Source organism: Anoplopoma fimbria, chromosome 3, assembly GCF_027596085.1.
Source record: "Anoplopoma fimbria isolate UVic2021 breed Golden Eagle Sablefish chromosome 3, Afim_UVic_2022, whole genome shotgun sequence".
Taxonomy (NCBI): domain Eukaryota; kingdom Metazoa; phylum Chordata; class Actinopteri; order Perciformes; family Anoplopomatidae; genus Anoplopoma; species Anoplopoma fimbria.
The window spans coordinates 2,177,291-2,186,819 of record NC_072451.1 but is presented as its reverse complement, the minus strand read 5'-3'; the positions used below and the strand labels follow the sequence as shown (position 1 = coordinate 2,186,819).

General features: G+C 40.4%; 1 protein-coding gene across 1 annotated transcript in view; it reads left to right on the top strand.

The window, feature by feature from the left end:
* The first annotated feature begins 1,311 nt into the window (after positions 1-1,311).
* The window catches only part of LOC129116218 (nuclear receptor coactivator 2-like), a 37,004-nt gene continuing 28,786 nt past the window's right edge, over positions 1,312-9,529 (top strand). The window contains 1 exon segment of the mRNA XM_054627221.1: positions 1,312-1,466. The gene's annotated coding sequence lies outside the window, so the exon portion shown is untranslated.

The window sequence follows — 9,529 nt, the reverse complement described above, 5'->3', positions numbered from 1 at the left end:
CCAAGATAGATCCCATATGGGCATAATGATGTCCACATACGTTGGGCCATATAGTGTATGTTTATTTTATACATCCTGGAATCAGCAGATCCAATAATCAATATGAAGGTTTTTTCTTGAGTCAATATGACCATACGCCCAAACACCACCCAACACTATAAATTTTGTGTGACCAATGGGAGGCTGTTCTCATACAGCGCTCTTAGCTACACCTACAAAAAAATGAATGCGCTTTAATTTGTAGATATCCCATGCATGAAAACAATCCATATGTAATCCATGTAATCATGAACCAGGAAGTAAAAAGACAGCAAAAAATGTAACGTTACTTCTCGTACGTAAGTAACACCGCTTTCAAAATTGTTAACCACAAACTACGATCTTTTTCCGAAACCTAGCTAAGTATTGTTGTTGGCTAAACCCAACTGAGTTGTTTCCTATGAAGACAGAAGTTTATTTTGAAAAGATTGTATGCACGTTACGAGCGGAAATTCACACATGTTGCTGGAGTTTTGTAGGAAAATGTTGGTATGAGGATCTAGATAGTAGCCTTAAACAGTTGGGGTTACTAATAGGTTACTAAAAGGTTAATACTAACCCTTAACGACATCGCAAGATTTTTGGAAATGGTTGGGTATCATCTACAAACTGTTGTATGAGGAAAGGTTGCCTATGGACTGTCTCAACCACAAAACATAGGGCAGGTCTAGATAGTAACCCAACAGTTTGGGGTTACTAAAGGTCAATGCCTAACCCTTAACGACCTCGGAAATCTTGGCGTATCATCTAGAATTTTTGTTATTTAAATGTCACCATAAAAGCAATTTAAATGCTTCAAAAGTTTAAAAGATTCATCTTGTTTTCATATATTTATGTGTACCTGGTATATAAGTTGGAGTGTAATCAATAATATCTGTGAAAACTGACATGAAATATGACTTATCACCGTCTCAATATGTAAAAAGAGTCCGGCATTTAAGAACAGCAGGTCGTGTAAATCATTCAGTATCTGGAGGGAGGTTTTTTTTTCTCTGCACATTGGCTAATAGGAGGGAGGAGTGTGTGTGTGTGTGTGTGTGTGTGTGTGTGTGTGTGTGTGTGTGTGTGTGTGTGTGTGTGTGTATTGTGGGAGGAGTGTGTGTGTGTCTACATGACGGGGGGAGGGGACAGAGAGAGAGAGAGAGAGAGAGAGAGAGAGAGGATTTGTGGCATATAGCGTGTCAGCTGTCATTAGCACAGATGACACACACACACACACACGAAACCAATCTCAAAGAGAAAAGAGAGGAAATACAAAACGAGCGTGTGTTTGAGTAGAGAGCATGTGTTGTGTGTTGTGATCTGCTGTGTGTGTGTGTGTGTGTGTGTATGTGTGTGTATGTGTGAAAACCAGCTCGTCCGCCCGGCCGGCATGGGATGATCGGCCGGCTCTGGACTGGTTATGGACTGGTTTAACCAAAGCTCAGGTAAGAGACCATCAGACTTTATTCTATCGAGAGTGACAGATTTAAAGGACCAGTCTGTGAGGTTTTCACTGGATAGATTTGGGCTACATTAATATTCACAAGTCAAGTGTTTAAGCGAGTTAGTAGATGGATATTTATGTGTAAAACTCTTGTGTTTACTGACAGAACTGTGTGGACATATTTGCATAACTAAACATTAATTAAGTCCCTGTGTTGAAGCACCTGTCACTCACTTTGGGAGTCATTTAGGGTTCATCAACGTGAGCTACTTTTTTACATTTTTAATCACAAATTGTCGGTAAATTGTATGTTTTTCGTCGTATTTCTTTGTTATAAAATTACTATAAATACCTTTTATCATTTAAAACCATATAACAGCATTTTAAGTTGTATTGATAATTAAAATATATATAATCATCATGTGTATTTATTTATAACCAAGATGTTCACACTGTGTGAGAGAGACCGTCTGAGTCAGACTTGGACTTTGAGCTGTCATGTATTATTGTGGTTTTGTCTCAGTGTGTGTGTGTGTGTGTCGGAGGGGGGAGTGGTTATGAATGACTGGTCACACATACACACACACACACACACACACACACACACACACACACACACACACACACACACACACACACACACACACACACACACACAGAGTGCACAGTCAGCACAGGCCTGTAGCTGCTCTGTCACCTGAGGTCTCAGCAGCCAACTGTTGACTCCCGTTTGCGCCGCTTTCAACAACAACTGTCGTTAGCACTCATTCAGAAAGCAGCAGCTTTTCCACCAGAAGTGCAGCGAAGAAGTCAAGAAACTCTGCGAGAATGTCACACTTTTACAAAGTCAGTTGTTGAGTGCAGAGTTTTGCGATGACAGGTTCACAGCTTTTGAAAAAACAAATGAAGTAGGGAAAAGTCGGTAATGCAGCCGGTTAACAAAGTGTTTGCTTACAAGTTTATTCATACGGGATAATATATAAAAGTTTAGTTTTGTTACTAATTAAAAATAAACATTCAACATCTGAAAAACACAACACATGGTGCAAATGATCATTCCTCTTCTTGCTCTATGTGTCCTTCTTGCTTCACTGAATGTTAACTTCCATCTAAACTGTGTGTGTGATGTGTGTGTGTGTGTGTGTGTGTGTGTGTGTGTGTGTGTGTGTGTGTGTGTGTGTGTGTGTGTGTGTGTGTGTGTGTGTGTGTGTGTGTGTGTGTTACAGTAATTCTTCTTCCATATTCACACTGCAGAAACAACAAAGTCTCATGAAGTCGCTCAGCTGTGACTGTATGGTAATTTTTTATGCCGACACTCGCTGCAACTGCAGATAAGTCCATCAGTGAGCCGAAGGTGGAGTTTGACCTCGAAGGCCAGGCAGAACAATGTGACACTCCCACTGTGTGTGTGTTTTTAAAAAAAAATAATTATTTCTTTGCTTTCGTTTCGTGCCTTCGTCGTATCAGTTTGATTAATCTCGGTTGAGTCATCGTTTCTCAGATAAGCAGTATTGATATCCAACTTGTCAGTGCATTACGGGATTTGATACCAGTTATTATCAGAGAGGAAGTTTAATTTGCAATTTGTTGATGTGCAAAATGTCACTCACAGTGGTGTTATCATGGCCTCTGGTGTTGACGGGGAAATTCAATTTAATGTTCATTTTTTTTCTTTCAAAACGGCAAATTATCATCATTTAACTAACTTTGTTCAAAGTATTGTAAGTTAATCAAACCATAGCCAGGTCACTTTATTCACTTTGTCCATTATATAAATAATAAAAAAAAGGTTAAAACCCTTTTATCCTTTACGTGACATCCTACTTATCTGAGAAGCTTGATGAGTGGAAAAAAAACTTCACGCTTCGGCAGTTTGTGTCCAGATTTGGCCGCTGTCCATTGTTGCATGTAGCACGACACTTCAGCGGAAACACAGAGCACCAAGAGAGAGTGTCACTGACTCTCTCTCTCTATATATATATATATATATCAGGATATACAGTCTGTGTTTGTGGTTTAGTGTCTTGACCTCATGTTCTCGGTGATTTTAAGTGTTTTTTTCATTCTGCTAGTCTGACTCGTTTTCAGTGAGGACAGAGATAGAACGACTGCCGGCCTCGCTGTGCTAATTGGTGCACACGAGGAAATTGCTTTTGGTGATGTGTGTGCGTGCTTTCCTAATTGAGTTAGCATCTAGGCAGGCATGTTCAATGTTATTGATTCCAGTCCATAATCGATCGGGGGGCTCTCACATTACATGGAAGTCCACATGCAGAGTGAAGAGCAGCTGCTGGATGAACAGCCTGCAAACAAGCTGTCTGCAAACTGATTTTTTCTTTTATCAGCTGATTTCTGTTGGGTTTGAGTTGTGGTGCTCTTCTTGTTGTCGTCCTTATTTTGCAAGGTAATTATATACGCGAATGTTTGTGGGTGATTTAGTAGTAAACAGGGTCATCATCCATATAATGTAGATTTTTTTAATATAGAGTGATGTAACATGTTGCTCACAGTTTATTTTGGCAATATTGACCACAAGATTAAAAAAAAAGACAAAGTAAAGAAAGTTAGACATTTAAAAAAGAATTGAAACACTTCAAATGTGACTTTTATTGTTATTCAAATACCAATCAGTCTGTATTTGTTGAGACGGGGTTGGGTTATTGGCTGGTTTGCCAATAAAGACAACTGGCTGAAGTGGGTCAGTGTGTACAGCTTGTGTTTTTTGTTCTTTTTACGGCGACTCACTTCACAGCACACAGAAAGGCGTTTGCTCTACATTCCAGCACGCCGGCGTCAAGCCTCTTTGGAAGCTTTGACAGTGGTTTGATTAAAAAAAAAAAAAAAAAAAAAAAAAAAAGGAGCGGGCTGCCAGGTGGCGACGGACGTCCACTGCTTTGTTGTCATGATGACAGAACTTCAGATTGTAGACACAAATCTGTTGACCGCCTCTAAAACTCCCTGTGACAAAAATCACTTTAATTAATATCTATATAGTAGTTACCAACTTTTCAACGTTTTTTTTTCAAGGTAAAAGGATCAACTTAAAGTCAAAACAGTGCCGGAACTGGTAACTAGTGTGTGCGCACCTATTTACTTAGTTTAGCTAAAAATAAACGTGATTTTTAAGTCTTATATGGTTTGTGAATATTTGCTGAGTCAGTTAATATAACTCCGATAACTTTAGGTTTTTTTAACAATCTAATTAGCTTTTTTTTGTTTTTTGTGTTCCACATTTAATTGTGTTTTTTATTGTGATGTTTCGTGTTGATGCAGCACTTCCTCTGAATCCAGGGCAATTATCTCCAATAGGAGACGATAAAGTACCCTGAACTCTAACGAGCCTCAGGGTGTCAATAGAATAGAAGCAGCAGTAAAAAGTTTGCTTCCACATTTTAATAAGTTTGTGACAGCACTATTTGTAGAAGTCCGGGTTTTTTTTGGTTTTTTTTAACTTGTGGTTACATTGATGTAGAATAGACGATGTCGTTGTCTCTGATGGGAACCGGAGATATGAGGCAGGCTATAGATCAACAAAAGGCTTGTTGTCCCTAGAAACAGGCAGTAAGCCTCCGGGTCGGAGCAGCTTCGCCGTGGCAGCAAGTAGCAGAGATGCACATAAAGGGACTGGACGTATTGACATGGACACGCCAACACACACACACATTGCATAGGATGATGCAGCAGGCCCCTCAGAGTGGGAGAAGCCAGTGCTCTTAATCCAGCTGCAGCAGTGGTATTAAATCTGCTTTATGTTTGTGTGTGTTTTGATGGGAGGGTTTGCTGGCTTAAGGGCCTTTTTCTGCAGCCTTGACAAGAAGCTTAGACGCCAAAGGGAGGAGGGTCCCGCCTCTCAGCCGCCACCGCCGCCGCCACCGCTGTCATGGTTACATCCTACAAGTGCTAAACACGGTCTTCGTTTTATTGATTCTGGCCACTGTTTTCTCTTAAAGCTGCTGTTGGTAACTTTGATAAAAGAAGAACTTTGTTCAAACTGTTACTATACTCTAAAAGAAGTACATGAGACAGATTATCTGTGAAAAAAAGAGTCCCCCGTGGGCGAGGAAAAAGAACCAATCGGAGCCGCAGATGTCAAATTATCAAACTAGTCACCACTAATCAAATATGAATCAAGATTATGTTACTGCCTTGCTTATAACTCACCTCAAATGTTAAGAAATATATTTTAGTTAAAGGTTTAGCTGTAAATTCATAAAGTTTGCTCTTGACTGTAAAGTTACTACAAGTAACTTTCATTTTACGTTGTTTTTGGCGGCCCCTGTGGACAAAAGTGGGAGACAAGAGGTGCTCGGAAACACCAACAGACAACCAGGGCTCTGGTTGTCTGTTAAGCTCAGACGCCAGATCAGGAAACTTCTAAGTATTAAGATAGAAGTTTCCCACCATCCCTTCAGAAAACACCTTACGTTTGTGCTGTCAGTCATTACATAAGACTGCGTGGTCAGTGTCATTTTATTTTTTATGTTACATGCTCAAAACCTCAATTATTCTGCAAGCTAAGGGATGACTCATTACTGTAATAACAACCCATAGTGGGCTTTACTTCCATGACAACGACGGTGGTTAAGTCTCTCATGCTTCCCCAACCATATATTCATCTTTCCAGCCGTTCTCTATTGTACAGTACTTCTTGTCATTTCCTGCACGGCGTGTGCCATTTTATTAATATGATTATTATTATTATTATTATTCTTTCAACAGCCACTCAGACTTACTGCTAAATATATTGCACCACCTTATTTCCATCCTCGCCTGACCTCCATCTGGCTGTAATATGACACCCACCTGCTCCCGTTCACCTGTAGCATACCAGGAAGTAGAGAGAGATATTCCTGAAAGGCTGAACAAACCAGAAAGACAGTTAGTAGTTAAATAACTGATAGCAAACCTGAACCCATATGGGAGCCACTGTTCATTATACCTGCAGCCATGAAGGGAAAGCAAGCTCACTTCAGGTTAGTATACAAGATCTTTTCAAATGTTTATGTTTTTAATAATTTCAGTTCATTAAACATGACACTTTATGATTAGTTTGAAGCATAGACTGTATGTAAGAGGTGGACGTAGTCATCTTGACGTTGGTTTGTGGACTGCCGTGTTGAAGTTCAGGGATTTCGTTGTCGCCATCTTGGATTACAGCCGTCGTCATGTTGTTGTTTTTTTTATGCAACAAATGAACGGAGGTGACCATATTTGTAATGTGTAAAGACGTAAAGATGCATTATACATCTCTGGTAGAGAGACCTGTCAATCACAAGGTAGCCCCGCCCCTAAAGCATCCCCTGCTTTATGGTCTGTTTGACTCTAAATGGAGCATCGTTTACTAAATGAACATCATGCTGTATTGAAGAAGACTTGAAACTAGAGATTGAGACCATAAACTCATGTTTACAATGTTTACTGAGGGAATAAATCACAAATCATCTATATAATCTGACTTCTTTTTGCAACCGGAGGAGTCGCCCCCTGCTGGTCAGTAGAGAGAATGCAAGTTTTAGGAAACTTCTGCATCGGCTTCACTGTGGACTGCCGTGTCGACAGAAGTTTGTTGCCTTGTTTAAAGAAATGAAATGGTCTGTAAAATAGATTCTATATTATACATTGGTGACAGAGTTTCCCATAATCATTCACTGTGTCAATACAAGGTTAAAATAATAAGGAAAAAGAAGATAATACTACATGTAAAACACACCTGTAAAAGCAGCTGGTGGTCGATCTGGAACCCCAAAACCAAAGAAGCTGATGAGCGATGGTTTCTATTGGAAACAAAACCGGCCGCCATCGATCCTCGGCTGTAATTCCTTAATGGCCGGTCGGACCCTCTGGCCTCGTCTCTTCTCTCGAGCTCAAATTGTTTTTAAATGGCTTCACTTTGTGGAGCTCTCTGCTCCTCTGATCGCATTAATGCCGGGCTGAACGGGACACATTAGTGTTAATTCATCGTGTGTTTGTGCTCGTCTCTCCGTATATGTGTGTGTGTGTGTGTGTGTGATCTACCTAAGACATTGATTTGAAATGTTCAGATCCTCCAGGTTGAGTTCAGTGTGTGTGTGTGTGTGTGTGTGTGTGTGTGTGTGTGTGTGTGTGTGTGTGTGTGTGTGTGTGTGTGTGTGTGTGTGTGTGACTGAGACATTCTGCAAGGCTTTCATCAACCTCTGAGGTCACCCAGTCTCATCACGATGATGTTTTTCTCCAGTTGTCTGTCTAACCATGACCATCACTTTGGATTTTTTTTGTGCTGTCCTTTTTGAAACATGAACTCAAAGTACAGCTGAGGCTGATGGGAATAACACTGAATTGGACAATTTTGACCTGACAATGGTGCTAAATATAAAGGTTATCAAAAAAGGAGTTACATAAACCAAATTTCTTGGCAATCCATCATTTCACTTCATCATCCAGCAACCATGAATGTCAACAAAATATTGTGCCAATCCATCCTTTCTCTATCTTTGATGGTTTTTATGGCGTTTGTGACTGATGGTGTTGCACTTGTGTGTTAGAGAATTCGCTTTTGCTTCTTGGATTCAAATATAAACGAAATGCAAACAGTGCTTCAACAAGAAAAAACACCAGAAAATGTAATATTATAAGTAGTCCAACAAGACTGAAAACAACACTAGCGGTCATCTGAGCTCTCTTTACGTCAGTAGTGCGGCAGGCTGTTATTGCTTGTTTTTAAAGAAACAGTTTGAGTAATGTTTGTAAGCTCGTTCTTCCGATATGACTTTTTCTAAACCAAGCTGGTTACTAAACAGGTGTTTATGAAAACAAAAAGAGCAGAAATAAGACAGATTATCTTCTAACGGGATTACAAAGTGAAACAGAACAGATCTTTTACTTCTGCACACACACACACACACACACACACACACACACACACACACACACACACACACACACACACACACACACACACACACACACACACAATGATGGGTCGAGCTAACAGGAGAGAGAGAGAGAGAGAAAAGGCAGAGTGTCTGTCAGGACGCTGGTCCTTTAAGGGCCGTCAACAGGCCAGCTCATCACCTGACTGTTACATAACCGCCGGTCTGTGGGGCCGACACCGAGCAGATGAAGGCAGGAGAGAGGGATAAGGGAGAGAGAGAGAGAGAGAGAGGAACAACAGGGAGGGAGGAAGAGAGAGAGAGAGAGAGAGAGAGAGGGAGGGAGGGAAGGAAGAAAGAGAAAAATAATGGATCCAAAAGGGTCAAGTGGAAGGGAAATGTAAAAAGGAAAAGAAAAGGATCATTCGGATGAACAATAGGTTTTTTTTGAGGCATCAAGTGCAAATGTTGTAAACTAAGCCAAAAGGGTGAGGATGGGGGGGAGAAAATGGGAAGAAAGGCATCTGTTGCTCTGAATAATAAGGCCTAAGGAAGGAGGAGAATATGGCCTAATTACACCAAAGAAGGAGAGGAGAGGAGAGGAGAGGAGACTAGTCTCCTAGTTAGTAACACCATCACCCAGTTTCTAGCCGTGCCTGCTGCGGCTCGGCTCGGCTCGGCTCGGCTCAGCTCTCACTATGAACCACCACCTTGGTTCAGAGTGAAATATCATGACAACTATTGGTAACTGGCATAACCTTCTGACCAGATATTAAAGATCTTAAGAAAATATATCCAATATTTACAACTTTGGTGATCCTCTGATTTTTCCTCTAGCGCCAACAGCAGGTGAAGGTTTCCAGTATTTCATTGCAACATGAAATGGTACAACACAGACAGAAATAGAAGATGAATTATTAATCCAACATTCTTTAGAATAGACAATAGAGGAAAACTCCTTCAGCAAGCCAGATATCCAAACATATTCTCAGCTGTGATTGCAAACACAGGAAAGTCTTTACAAACTTTGAACTTTTGTTGCATGAGTGATATTTTGATACAGAACCAGACAAAGCTGCACGTGTGTTAATGCGTTTACTTGTCATATGTTTTTGACACAATGGCGATGCAAATTAGGTTACTTGACAGGAGGGTGAAAACTTTGACTAACCCGTTAACATCACAAACAAATGTGCAAATTGACTGATGACTTATT